Source organism: Eleutherodactylus coqui, chromosome 3, assembly GCF_035609145.1.
Source record: "Eleutherodactylus coqui strain aEleCoq1 chromosome 3, aEleCoq1.hap1, whole genome shotgun sequence".
In the NCBI taxonomy this organism is placed as follows: Eukaryota; Metazoa; Chordata; class Amphibia; order Anura; family Eleutherodactylidae; genus Eleutherodactylus; species Eleutherodactylus coqui.
The window spans coordinates 132,745,296-132,760,527 of NC_089839.1; the positions used below are offsets into that span (position 1 = coordinate 132,745,296).

The 15,232-nt window shown below is 46.6% G+C and overlaps 1 protein-coding gene across 2 annotated transcripts in view; it reads left to right on the plus strand.

Moving 5' to 3' along the window:
* Positions 1-8,223: 8,223 nt before the first annotated feature.
* The window catches only part of TULP4 (TUB like protein 4), a 248,843-nt gene continuing 241,834 nt past the window's right edge, over positions 8,224-15,232 (plus strand). For both annotated transcript variants that reach the window (XM_066596090.1, XM_066596091.1), the window contains exon 1: positions 8,224-8,303. The gene's annotated coding sequence lies outside the window, so the exon portion shown is untranslated. The remainder of the gene's footprint in view (positions 8,304-15,232) is intronic.

Genomic DNA, 15,232 nt, shown 5'->3' on the forward strand with positions numbered 1-15,232 from the left:
AATACTGGTACATATCTTCTTGCACACTTGTACATCTATATCTATATATAAAGATGAAAGCCCTCACTGATTCACTGACTGACTGACTGACTCATTGACTCACTCGCCACTAATTCTCCAACTTCCTGATGTCATAGAAACTTGAAATTTGGCACGAGCATTGATTATGTCATAAATAGGAAAAGGTAATGGGTCCCAACTCGATTATGCAATTCTAAGCGCAAAAGAATTAGCGTCCAAATTTTACGTACGTAATCTAATTTTCTCACTTCCTGATGTCATTTTATATGAAGGAAACGTCGCATGGTTACCTCCACATGGTGTTTCCTGGGTAATGCAAAGAACCATGCAAAATGGTGAACATATTTTTTTCCTCGGTATCTCTAAAGTAACCACAACTTCATAAGATTTTCCGTGTGAACACTAGATAAACACCAGTACCAAATTAACTCGGGCGCAGCCGGGTATATCGGCTAGAACTGGTATATATCTCTTGCACACTTCTATATATTTTCCTGCACACTTTCACATATTGGTATTTATCTTCTTGCACACTGTCACACATTGGTACTTATCTTCCTGCACACTTGCACATACTGGTATATATCTTGCACACTTGTACTTACTGGAATTTATCTTCTTCCACACTTGTACATACTGGTACATATCTTCTTCCACACTTGTACATACTGGTATATATCTCTTGCACACTTGTACATACTGGTACATATTTTCCTGCACACTTGTACACACTGGTATATATCTCTCCTGCACGCGTGTACATATCTTCCTGCACACTTTCACATATTGGTATTTATCTTCCTGCACACTTTTATATATTGGTATTTGTCTTCCTGCAAACTTGCACATGCTGGAACAAATCTTCCTGAACACTTGTACATACTGATATATATCTTCCTGCATACTTATACATACTGGTATATATATCTTGCACATTTGTACATATCTTCCTGCACACTTGTGCATACTGGTATATATATCTCCTGCACACCTGTATATACTAGTATATATATCTTGCACACTTGTCCATATCTTCCTGCACACTTGCTGGCACATATCTTCCTGCACACTTGTGGATACTGGTATATATAACTTGCACATATCTTCCTGCACACTGGTACATATCTTCCTGCACACTTGCACATGCTGGTATGTATTTCCTGCACACGTGTACATACTGGTTTATATCTTGCACATTTGTACATATCTTCCTGCACACTTGTACATACTGGTATTTATCTTCCACTAACTGAGCCAAAAACCGAAACAAAGGGCCCACGTGTCAACTGTGTCACCCTATTATTGTCTCGAAGTGCCAGATCACGTGATGCTGTGTGTATTTTAGCTGAAAGACCATCCATTAATCCTTTCCAATCCACTGTCTGACGTCTAAAGACATTATGATTTAAGGCTGTACAGCTCTGATGTTGGAAGACATTCGCCGGGGTTCTCTTACTGTATATTGCCAGCCTCTCTGCTGTCGGAGCCTATCCAACGTGTCACCTCATGCAGTACTGGCTTTAGCCAGCATATAGCGCCATTGTATAACGGCAGAAAAAGAATAAGCCCCCTAGGCAAACCAGGATACAAATTGGATTGGAAAGGGTTAAGGATTTCAGATAACCCCTGCTAAGAAATTTCTTACACATCAATTGCACTTGATTGTCGAAGTGTAAACAACTGGCTCCAGGGTACCGAACGAATCATCCTGGGTCGATGGTGGCTACGATAATCCAGCAGGTTATTGCTGTCAGTCGGCTTAAAAAAAGAGATCAGCCCTAAGGAAGCCGTCTGATGCAGTGACCATCACGTCCAAGAACTGTATTTGATGACACGAATAAACAACGGTGAACTTCAGTTCTTGAAAAATATGGTTGATCTATTGGTGGAATTCAAGCAATTCGAATTCTTTACCTCTCCTAATAAAGATGTCATCGATATACCTCCACCAGACCTGGACCTTACTCCATGCTGGGGAAGTATATATGTACTTATCTTCCACCATATTCATATAGAGGCCGGCAAAGGTGGGGGCCACATTGGTTCCCATGGCTGTGTTGCATCTCTCTCTGTACAGGACACCATTGTGAAAATCTGTGGTGTCACGGATGTAAAATTTTGCTTCCGTTACATAGTTCCTCAGGACTCTGTCGAGAAATCTAGAAGCGTTGTTAAATAGGGACCCTCTCCCCAAGATGATAGGACGTCCTGGAGGATTGGAGAGGTCCTTATGAATCTTGGGGAGAGAGTATAATTTTGGGGTCCTGGAGAATTTAGGACATAAAAAGTCACGCAACTTGGTATCAATGATTCCTGACTGATGCATCTCTTCCAAAAACCATTTTTAGATTACTCTGGTACCTAAGTAACGGGCTGCCTTCCAGCAATACATAGGTGTTGGTAGGCAGACTAAAATATTTACAGCTACAGTGGATCTTCAGGCTGGATACCCTCCAGCCTGGGGGATTAAATATTGAGTATAACACAGCACCCTTTTTTTAAGAAGAGTTTGTGATCATTTTAAATTTGTAATGTTTTAAAATGTATTGATTTTTCTTTTCTTTTGTTGGAGAGGCACCTGCAGTGGAGTTTTGCGGCTTTGTGGCGATATTTCACTGTCGCATTTTGATTCTTTTCGGGTCTGCGGCTCTAGAGAAACCGGGTTGTTCACATTTATTTTGTTTCATTACCTTAAAAAGCTTTTTTGAAAGGATTTTTCTATATAAGTTTTATTCTGATCTTTGTATATGCTCAATAAAATGATATTTAATAATATTATGATTGATCGTGTTTAGGTATTGTGATATCTGGAACAATTGTGGGACTTTTTTATACACTGACCTATTTCCCTTTTACATAGTTCTAGCATTTTCAGTGAGATAATGTATTCAAGAGCTATCTACTATCTGGGAATACTCCAGTGTTATACATTGGCCTTTCGTTGCCTTATTAATTTGGCCCAGCAACAAGTTTTTTGTGCCCTAGCCTTACTTTTAGTAGGCTCTGCCTTGATTGAACTCCCGTACATTGGGTGATATTTTTTTTCAGAGCCATACAGCATCTGTTATGGGTATTTCGGCAGTAATTATTCACTGCGCATCCGCAGGTGTCCTGGGTTCTTTCCACGTCCCTCTGACGTATTTTGATTCCGTGAGATGCTGTTTCCATGGGGCTTCTGATGCGCATACGCGGGTTTTGTGTACTCTCCCAAGAATCACGTCATCCGTCATGCAGATGACGCCGATGTTGCCGGACATCATGACAAACAGTGATTGCTTCAGCCTCTCCAGCTGGTGCCTCTTCCAACACTCCAATGAGATGTATGTAATGTGGGGTGTGTTCTTGTGATTTTCTCTGATTTGTGTTGGGATTTGTATTTATATGTGTGGTCTGTCCTCTTACATATTAGCTTGACAAAGGCCGCTGCATTGGCCGAAACGGCGCGCTCTGCTTTTATCTGCGAATACTATGAATAAAGATGAAAGTTTTTAGCCCGGAATGATATCTTGAAACTTTTTTTTTTTTCTACTGTGGTGCTTTTTAGAATTCTATCATCACAGGTGCTGTTAGGCCCTGTATGTAACTCAAACAGCACACACGGACTGACGGACAAATAGTCATTAGCACTTTGATTCTGCACTTGGCTGGACACGGAACAGACAGAGAGTGAGGGTTGCCATTCAGACTATAAAGTGCAGGAACACTTTAGAAAGATTTCTTGCTAAAAAATGTGTATTAGGGCAGACTCACACGGATATATTTGGACGCACAATACGTGGATAATAAAATCCATTGATTTGAATGGCTTTACTCTCATTTTTGTTTCTGCGTGCGCTAAAAAAAAAGCAGCATGCTCTGTTTTTAGTGTGCGATTTCACGATAAACACATCTGAAACTAATTAGGTTACATAGCTTTTTATATCAAGACATGGGTGTGCCTCGCGCCCATGTGAAATGTCCCCGACAGTGCAAAAAGTACAGCAAAATGCGTAATAACACACATGAAAGCGCAGTGTTCATGGTGTAAATACGTTGGCTAATACGTGCGGTTTTGCCCATATGCCTGTGTGAGTCCAGCCTTAAGTTCAGAAAAATATAGTATATACAGATATTACACAAATTTCAAAGATTTCCCACAACCCTATATTTATCTATCACCTGCCATTAACAATGCTTCATTTTATTGACAGTAAGAGGTTAAGAATTTTTTTTCTCAAAAACTACAAAGAACGCCTTCCTGAAATCCTGTGGTAATAAACTTCAGTGTATGGGGCATTTATATGTATATAAAGGCGGTACACAGATTGGCCAGCAGGGGGCTGTAAACAGGCCTTCTGTTTACTGGAAGGTGTGCTAATCAGCAGGGACAGCTGTGTGGGTGTGTCTGGAGGAGCTTAAAGGGGTTGTCCCGCGCCGAAACGTTTTTTTTTTTTTTTCAATAGCCCCCCCGTTTGGCGCGAGACAAACCCGATGCAGGGATAAAAAAAACAAACCAGATAGTACTTACCCAAATCCCCGCGCTCCGGTGACTTCTTACTTACCTTGCGAAGATGGCCGCCGGAATCTTCACCCATGGTGGACCGCAGGTCTTCTGTGCGTTCCATTGCCTATTCCAGCCTCCTGATTGGCTGGAATCGGCACACGTGATGGGGCGGAGCTACGCGATGATGCGTAGAAGGGGGCGGAGCCAGAACTCCGCTGCTGCCGAGACCCAAGAGAAGGGAGAAGACCGGACTGCGCAAGCGCGTCTAATCGGGCGATTAGACGCTGAAAATTAGACGGCACCATGGAGACGGGGACGCCAGCAACGGAACAGGTAAGTGAATAACTTCTGTATGGCTCATAATTAATGCACAATGTACATTACAAAGTGCATTAATATGGCCATACAGAAGTGTATACCCCCACTTTGTTTCGCGGGACAACCCCTTTAAGGCTCAATGTCCACGGGGAAAATAGAATTACCAAAACCACGTGGGTCTCCCACGTGTGCGATCCGCAGCCATAAGGAATCATTGTGCACCCACAGGTAATTAAATATCTGCGGTTGTCAGTTTTTCCCTGCAGCATGCTCCATTTTGTGCGGTTGTCCCACATGGATGGCTTCCATTGAAGCCAATGGAAGCGGTCCGGATTCGCGGCACAGATGCAGCTGTCACTGCGTCCGTACCGTGGGAAAGCAGGAGTTTAAAAAAAAAAAAGATGGCATAGCGCATGCGCCGGGCACGCCGCTGGTGTCCCGAGCACATCCGCCGGGCAGAAGAAAGAAGATCCAGTGAGTATTTTTTGGCTTCATGTCTGCGGGTCGGGTAGAATTCGCTGCAGGATTCTGAACGGGGAAATTGTGTGGGCCCGAGGACATGAGGCCTTAAACTCCAGGCACATTCAGTCCCTTGCTGAGAGCCAAGCTGAAAAGCTGCAAGCCAGAACAGTGCAGTAATTGAAAGACCACGATAGACTTCTGCTGTTTGCTGACCATTGCTGCACGTTAGAACCCTGTTTCCCCGAAAATAAGACGCGTCTTATGTTAATTTTTTGCTCCCAAATATACGCTATTTCTTCTTTTCAGGGGGTGTCTTATTTTTCAATGAAGAAGAATTCACATTTATTGTTTAACAAAAAAATGAACACTTGTAATCAGGGATGGTATTGCAGCTTCCGGCCACCAGGGGGAGCTCATCACAGCAGATGCGTACAGCAGGAACAGAAAGTACAGTATGGCATTTTCCGGCCAGCAGGGGGAGCTCACGACAGCACACTCGTACAGCACAGCAAGGACAGGGTAACGGCAGACTGTCTGCAGATCTACCGATACATCTGACAGTAGGAGACAACAGGGATGGCAGCAGGGGACGGGTCTCTTGACATGCCTGCACATTTACAAGCGATGGCCGTGGAAGGGAACATCGGGATCGGCAGCAGGTGACTGTCTTCATGTCCTGCATGCAGCTGCTCTGCAACGGACGGTGAAGGTAGGGGACAGCGGCGGCGGGCTAAAAAGCATCACAGCTGTATGCTCTAGTGTTCTGTTCGGCGGGCATGCTTACATACAAACACACGTTACTATGCCTTACTATCGGAGGGGGGGGCCTTATATTTGGGACTTCTTCAAATGTCTTACTTTCAGGGGTGCCCTATTTTCAGGGAAACACGGTAGTAAGTGAGAGTACTACTGTTTAGTTAGTGCCTTCACAGGCAAAAGCTTGTTTTGCTGATTGCACAAAGTATATGTGCTGCCAGTGGTGGGTGATTTCCACTGGATGTTATTGCTGAATGTTCAAGAAAATAGTGATTTGGACTTTTATATGGACTGAGTGTGCCGCTGTGTCGTCACTAACCTCCCCCTCCCTACGCAGACATTGTCACAAGCTATACACTTTTTATTTTTTTCTTTCCAAAAAAGTTTGGATAATTTTTTTCGTTTTTTTTTAACTGTAACTCGTGTTGAAATGGCAATGTCAGCAACCTGTTATCTCTACATATTATTACAAAGCGAATGACACCTTGCACATCTTCCTACACCAAATATTTTCTGAGATATGAATTATCAAAAAGTTATGGGTCTTAGTGACCTTTGAAAAATTGGCCTGTGTTTCTTGATCCTGTGACCCAATGGGTCAGAAAATTGAGATTTTTCTAGACATTATTGAACAAATGTGCAAAGTTTTGTAAAAATCAAAGTTTATTGGGTATTACTCCTTGGGTGATTTGCCAAATAGTAGATCGTGATCAACCAGTAGATCTCAGAGCAGAGACTAGCAGATATTAATTTAGGTCATTGGGCTGTTCTCCTGCTTGCTTTAACACAGAAGAGTCAATCTGCCTCTGTACAGTTTTGTGTTTTGGAACCCTTTTCAAGTGGAATACCCTCTGGGCATTGTGGAACACTAACTGGGGTCAGCGTCTGACCCCTGGGCGTATTGTGAATGGCTCGACATAAATTAAGGGGGGCCGTACACCATACTTGCTGGGTGTCAGCCCTATGGATCAGCAGTGTGTTTGGGGAAAGAAGAATGAAGCATCCTGCCTAAACTGAAACATGGCGGTGGCTCGGTGATGCTCTGGGGCTGCTTTCCTTCCTCTGCCACTGGAAACCTGCAGCAGATAGAGGGTAAAGCCTCATGTCCACAGGCGGGTCAGATTCCGCCCACGGTAGCCCACAGTGGGACCCGACCCTGCCCGCGGCCAAGGACATTTTTTTCACCTGTGCGGATCTTCTTTCTTCTATACTGAGAATGCCCGCAGGCGCGCCAGCCGGGGCACCATGTGCATGCGCAGTACTTTTTATTTTTTTTAACTCCTGCTTTCCTACGGCCCATCCACAATTGAATTGTGGATTGTATGGCTTCCATTGACTTCTGTGCGGGATGATCAGCAAAATGAAGCATGCTGTGATTTATTTGTTTTCCGGACCAGAAGGTCTGCAAAACAAATCCGAAAGCTTTAATTAAGCTGCAGACGCCCATGTCTCCCTATGAGCGGCTCCAATTGAAGATTCCACAATTCCAACCGGCCCGTGGACATCGGGACCTGGATGGATTCAAACATCCTAAAATTCTAGGAGAAAACAATGTGCCTTCTGTGAGGAAACTGAAACTCGGCCATCATGGGACCTTCCATCAGGCCCGTCCTCTCAGACATCCCTCACGGTCCACCAAGGCTTGCTTAAGAAGTTCCGGAAGATTCTGGCGTGGCGTCATTATTGCCTTCCTGTCACATGAAAACAACGCAGCATCGGAATAGCGCATTGTAATCATTGGGAAGCAAACGGGCAGGAAGCCTGCAGAGTTACATTTAGGGGTTGGTTTGGACAGACAGAAGGCTGCAGCATAATGTGACCTGCGGATGTGCTACATGCTCATGGCCGACAGCCGCACACTCCTGTGTGAACGAGCCCGAGCACCAGCAACAAGATAAAAGGGTTTATTATAGGCAAAACCGGATGAGCTTGGGCATGGCAGCAGAGTCCAGTGTGCCCGTCAGTCATGGCATTGCACAGCAGGCCTTCCACGACCGCATACAACACAATGCCTGCGCTCACACTGGTTGTCAGGGGCAACATGGCCCTTCGCAGTGTTCTATGGGAGGTGACAGGAGGGCCCACAGTGCCGCCTTGACATCACGTCTCTCTCATTCCAGTCACACACGACCAGCGCGGGGAAGTGGCAGAGCGCAGTCATGTGACCCTGATCACGTGTGCCGCGAGCAGGAGGAGGTGAGGGAGGGGGCGGTGAGGTAGGCCCCGCATAGACGACGGCAGAGGAGAGCCGCTGTGCAGGGAGGTAAGGAGCAAACATGTCTGTTTACGTGCCCGTCCGTTCGTGTAGCAGTGTGGTGCGGACGTCACTCAGTCCGTGCGATGCGGAGAGCTGTCCCCGTCCGCAGGGCAGCGGCATGTTGGCCCCTCCGCCGGCTGATACATGTTACTGCTTGTCCCCATATCTGCAGGGGCTGCGGGGTCCCCGGTGGTCGTCCTCCTCCCCGCATTATTCTCGCCGCTACCTACCTTATTGCTCTTTACCATTGGAAGTCGATGACTGCGAAAACTGCATCAATGTGAACCCAGCTACTCCATCTATTGTCCTCTGGTGTCACCTGTACAGTGAGTGCTGGCTACTGCTTGATGCTGTACATGTATGGCGTTCGCTTAGCATGGGCTAGACATGCACTGCACTGGCCTGCACACTGATAATGTAATATTCATGTCTTCCTGATGATGTCATCCATTGTCTGCGCTGTCCCTTCCGACGCTCCGCAGGTTCTGGGTACAATGTGTCCCAGTCAGACGCTAAGATTCTTACAGTCGGAGCACATTTTGTTTTTTTTTTTAGGCAAAATACTTTGTGCCGTCAGCCGTGCGGAGAAAACCGCGTCCAGGGCGTCACGATAATTCACGGATCTGTAGTGAAATGTCTATTAAAATAATGTGTTTTCTCTGAGACCCTCCCCGTGTAGAGCAGATCATTCCAGGAGAGATTTTAACAGAATTCCTCCCCCACAGAAAATCAGCATTCACAGCAATTTTGGGTGGTTTTCTCAGAGGTTTCATTGTAGGTACTGAATGAAAAAAGCCACCAGAACCCCCAGACCCCCTTTAGAGTAATTGGTAGTCTGATCTGGGCTCACGGCATACAATACATGGAGTGTATATAATATATCACAAATGATCCCCCCCTCCATAACTGAATAACTGAAACTTATTGACACCCAGATGCAGAAATTTGGTATCAATGGGAACAGAAACTCAAAAAGTTTGTCGTAGAACATCAAAAATGCCTTCCACATCAGTGTTCATTGTGGCCGCCTTTGTCACTGCCATACACGTTTTTTGCGTAGCACGATTGATGCAATGGCCTCCGTGTTCTCGCAGATCATGGCAGGCGTTGCGAGGGGTAAGTAGACTCCATTCATAAGGTGTAAGGTCCGGGGAACGTGGAGGCCGAGGAAGAAGTTCACTATGGTCACCACCTGCGCGGCCAATCGTGACCTCATTGTGACAATCGGGGTACGTCCCGTCTTGTAGGGATTTCCTGCCTTTTCCGGCTGCGGCAGAAAGAGCCATATCTGTAGCCTCCAGGTATGAAATCTCAGATTGTTTCCTCATGGAAAAAGAAGGGGCCAGACACTTTCCTACAGGTTATAGTGCAAAACTCCTTCACCTTGGGAGAGCTGCGCATGTGTTCCATGCAGACGGGTGGAATTCACCTCCCCCACATTCTGACTTTACGGTTGTTGCCCCAAAGTTGGAAGGCGGCTTCATCACTAAACACTAATGATTCCATGAAACCATCGCTTTTCATTACAGCTTGCATACTCTCACAGAACGACCGGCACCGCACTTTGTCGTCCAGTTCGCACCATTTCCACTAGAAGTGAATTTGCCCTTAATGGGGACTTCATGGGAAAGCAGTTTGGAAATAGCATAGCACAGGGTGGTAGCTGGTGGGGACTCATCATGCTAGAGATAAGATGCGTGTCCCACCCCTCGGACCCATACCATCAGACATTTATGGCCTATGCTGAATACCCCTTTAGCCACCATAGCAAGTCACACATCCATTTCTTCCATCTCTACTTGCAGAGGAAGACAAAAATCAGACTTTAGGACCCAATTTTTTTTGATACCCTATAGCATTATTTGATAATTGTGTTCACACACAGCGGAAATGGTGCCAACTTTCCATGGTGGAAGTTCTGCATAAATAACGATGTATGTTTGGTGTGGATCCAGAGCAGATTTCACCCTTTCAATTGAAGTAGTGAAATCTGCCGCTGATCTGATGCTGACGTAGATTTTGGTGCAGGTTTTCTGCCACGGAAATTCGCACCATTTCCACGTGAACTTGCGCTCTTAAAAAAATTGATGAGCTGTCCTCGTAAAAGGTCATCGGTAGCTGATCGGCGGAGGATAGGCCATCAATTTATTAGAGCTGGAAAAGCACTTTTACTTCAATAGAAACCAATCCAAAAGGATAGAATTCAGTTATTCGGCACGTTGGATTTCTCCTGGGATTTGCGCTGCCCTGTTGTACTAAGCAGCGGTCCAAAGCTAGAAGCTAGATTGCTGCTGTTCATATAAACCTCTTTGGTTTGGAAAATCATGTTTTCCGCATACTATGAATCCCTCCTGAAGGCAGGTCCAGTTGAGATAAACTGGCAACAATGTGGTGGAGAGTTCCATTGTGGTGGAGTCAGTATAAATGTACCAAATTCCGACTCTGGTGTATATATGATATAACTATGGTGTAAATAATTCAATGCAGAGTTTGTTGCATATTTTCTTTTATAGGAATTTAGGAAAGTTTTAGAATGTCCTATAAATATACGTTCTATTCATCTAGGCCCCCTATTTAGCGGAAACATTTATAACTAGGATGTGGAGACAGCAACAGAAAATTGTATTCCAATAAATATATTTCATGTGTTATCATGATAAAAGCCAAATGTTACCATTTTAATGTAATAAATGTATCCCTTAAAAAACATGAGTCGTATATGAAGGGGTTGGAGGTTTGGTGTAGCGACTCCACCGCCCTGGCTGGCAATATCGCAGTCAGAGCTTTAAAAAGAAAACAAATATTTATTTAGACAGACTTGAAAGGACTCGTGGAGATCTTCAGGGATGTTGTGACCCCGAGATGATGATTTCTGTGCTTGGCCTGGGCTGACATGTCTTTTGAGGGGATTTGCTCACTTGAGATCTATTAGTATAACTGCTGATCTGTCCTCAATTCACTCCTCATCAAACTATTGTTTAGATTATTTCACGAAAAGAAATAAACATTAAATGATGGGGAAATGGTCCACGCTGCCTCCTTACCTGCTGCTACAGTCTGCAGGATGAATAACTGAGTCGCGCCACTCACAGGTATCCCTCCACCAGAAAATGTGCAGCACGACATGCCCTCTGAACGCCAGGGAGATGACTGTTCCAGTGAGAAGGGGAGCGCAGGGCAGGCTAGACAGGTCCTAGTGGTGGGGGACTCAATTATAAGGGGGACAGATAGGCCACAAAGACCGGAATTGTCGAACGGTGTGCTGTCTTCCTGGCGCTCAAGTTTGACACATCGCAGATCAGGTTGACGGGTTACTGGGAGGCAGCAAAGAAGTGCTAAAATAATACAGGGAAAAAAGCAAAATTGCTAAGGAGGAGGGAGAAAGACTGATTGCCAAAGAGAGCAAAAACAACCCGAAACTATTCTTCAATTATATAAACAGTAAAAGGATTTGCACTGAAAGTACTGGCCCTTTAAGAAATAATGGAGAAACCATAGAAGACAATGGTGGTGGTGGGGGAAAATCTATTATATTAGTTTCTTTTCAAGTATATTCACGAATGAAAAAGAAATGTCACACGAGATGCTGGGAAATAAAACGACCCCCCTGCTAAATATTGCATGCCTAACACAGGAGGAAGTGCAGAGTCTGTTAAAGAGGATTAACATTGATAAGTCACCAGGCCCTGATGGAATACACCCAAGGGTTTTAAGGGAACTAAGTGACATGATAGCTAGACCGCTATTTCTTATATTTATGGACACTATAGATACCGGGATTGTACCACTAGATTGGCGCATTGCAATGCGATTCCAATGTATAAAAAGGGATCAAGAAGAGAGCCTGGTACCTACAGGCCGGTAAATGTCACTTCAATAATTGGAAAAATATTTTAGGGGTTTATGAGATGTCATCTTAGAATACCTCAAGGAAAACAATGGTATAACTCCTCATCAGCATGGGTTCATGAGGGGTCGATCATGTCAGACCAATCCGATCAACTTCTATGATGAAGTAAGTTCTAGGCTGGACCTGGGAGAGTCTATAGATCTTGTGTATCTGGACTTCTCTAAAGCATTTGACACCGTGCCGCGTAATAGGCTGATATATAAAATAAGACAGCTTGGATTGGGTGAAAACGTGTGTAGTTGGGTAAACAACTGGCTCAGAGATAAAAAGCAGAGGGTGGTAATAAATGGTTCATACTCTGATTGGGCCACCGTTGCTAGTGGGGGTGCAACAGGGTGGAGTATTAGGCCCCATTCTGTTCAATATATTTTTCAACGACCTGATAGAGGGACTGCACAGTAAAATATCAATATTTGCAGATGATACAAAAATATACAAGACAATTAACCCCTTCCCTCCATATGACGTAAGGGTACGTCCTTGAGGTGGGGTACTTCCAGCAACTGGACGTACCCTTACTTCATAGGGATAGCGCAAGATCATAAGAGATCTTGCGCTATCCGACAGCGGGAGCCGGCTGTCACTGATAGCCGGCCTCCGGCTGCAATAGAAGGGGGTGCATCGGAGATGCGCCCCCTGCTGTTAACCCCTTCCCTGCCGCGATCTATGTAGATCGCGGCATGGGAAGGGCTCACAGAGGGAGCGCGCTGTGGCATTGCCGGGGTCTCTCGATGTAATCGCAGAGAGCCCAACTAGCTAGACAGAGCATTTTAAGCGGCTTTCACATTTGCATCGGCGGTTCCATTTTCCTGCTCTGTTCGGGTAGCAGGAAAGAGGAATCCCCTGGGCTAACAGATCTGCCTCATAACAGAACGGAACAGCGCCGAACAAACCCCATTGACTGTAAGGAGGTCAGTTCAGTTTCTGCTCAGCTGCCTGGAATTTTACTGGAAGAAAAAGCCCTTTATGCAGCGCTATTTCTTCCAGTATTTTGTGCCAGATTTGCGGTAGAACCTCCAATGTGAAGGCTGCCTTGCCTAAGGCCGCCTGCAGACGGCCGGGTCAGATCTGGCTGCGAGAATTCTCACAGCGGGACCCGACCCAAGCGTCTGCAGAGAGCAGCGCGGGCACTCACCTCTCCCGCGGCCCTGGCTCTTTCATGTGCCGGCAGCTGGCGCATGCGCAGAGCGGGGCCGGCAGCCGGTCTGCGAGCCCCGCACAGAAATAGAGCATGCCGCGATTTGTTTGCCGCACCAGATTTTGCGCGGCCAAATCGCGTCCGTCTGCATATGATTGCGTTTGTTAATGAAATCCTATGGCAGCTTCTAGGGGCGGAAATTCCGCCGCAGAATTTCCGCTCGTGTGCAGGTGGCCTAAAGCTGTGATATTTTGCTTGTGTTTTCATTATTTATTTAATTTGTTTTTATTGTACTATTGGGAAACTCGGTATTAGGCCGGCTGCAAACGGCCATGACAGGCTCCGCCGCAGAATTCCGCGGCGGAGCCCGTCACGGCGCCCCCCAGAGACCCCAATACTTACCTCCGGAGCCTTCCGTCCCGCATGACGCTTTGGCGCGCATGCGCAATAGAGCGTGTGACGCGCCGGCCGCGTCATATGACACGCCCACAGTGGTTTCACGCTATCTTCCTCTGTGTGCTACAGCGGAAGATAGCGTGAGGGACGGCTTCCATTGACTGCAATGGAAGCCGTCAGCGCGTACACCCGCGGCAAATAGAGCATGCCGCGGGTGAGGTCGGGTGATTTCACGGTGCGGAATTCCGCACCGTGAGCATTGAGCTGTTAAGTTCAATAGAACCTAATAGCTGCGGGCAACGTGGCGGATTTTCGCAGCGTATTATGCGGCGGAAATCCGTCCGTGGGAAGGAGCCCTTAGTGTATTTTGACTCCACCAGGAAGGCCTGGTGGAGCCAAAATTGACAGGGGGGTTACGCCCCCTGATACTTATTGGCTGCACAGCAGCCTTGCAAACAGGTCCTGAATGTCCACTAAAAATGCACGGAAAAGACATACACCGGGGCCAAAGTACAGGGAAAATATGTACAGCAGGCCCTGGTGAGACGAAAGCATCATTAAAGTGCTTTACCTTCAGCGCCAGCGGCGCAGCACAAGAACCGTCCCACCCGATTTAAGTTGCACATACTAGCCTCTGCAGGGAGGTGACAGGGCTGGGGGGACAGGAGCACACAGCGGCAGCCTTCTCACCCCACTTGAGGCAGCTTTCATGGCGGCGGAGCAGAAGCGCAGAAGCTGCAAGCAGCCAGCGGGAGACCGGGCGGCACAGATATGACACTGCTGGCAGTGCAGCACAAGCGCTGAGGGCGCCAGCTGTAATTGGGGGAGCGGTGTCAACGGATCTGAGAGTCTTTCTGGAGTAGCTGAAGTTTTGAGAGCAGCAGCTGTGAGCGGCCCAGCGGTCGACAGGGATCTGACAGTGACGGCGGTAGAGCAGAAGCTCTAGGGCGCCAGCTGTCAGCGGGGGAGTGGCGTCAACGGAGCTGAGACTGCCTCCTCAGGAGCTGAAGCGCTGAGACCGGCAGCTGTGAGCGGGGCAGCGGCTGACAGTTCTGGCGGCGCACCACAAGCGGTGAGGGCGCCAGCTGTGAGCGGGGGACCTTAGGGTGAGGGTACCATTTATTGTTAGGCTCCTGTCAAACTCCTAGCTTCCGGTGGCGTCAAGGTACACTAATACCAGGAAACGCTTTACAAGGAAAAGTAGTCCGGCACCGCACTCTTATGAAAGCTGTCTGAAAGAAAATCTTTGTTGCCCACAGCAATCACAGCGCAGCTTTCACTTTACCTCAGCAGCCTGGATCTAGTAAGCGCTGAGCCCCTGGTCAGTTGATCCCACTTGCGTTTCGGACCTAACTAGAGGCTGTGGGGGCCTGTGCCCATGTGCATTGGCTGCGCCATGTATTCTGAGGCATGGAAAAGCGATGCAGCTACGTAAATGATTTGTGGATACGCACAGATTTTTATGCGGAAATGCTGCAAACATTCCATAGC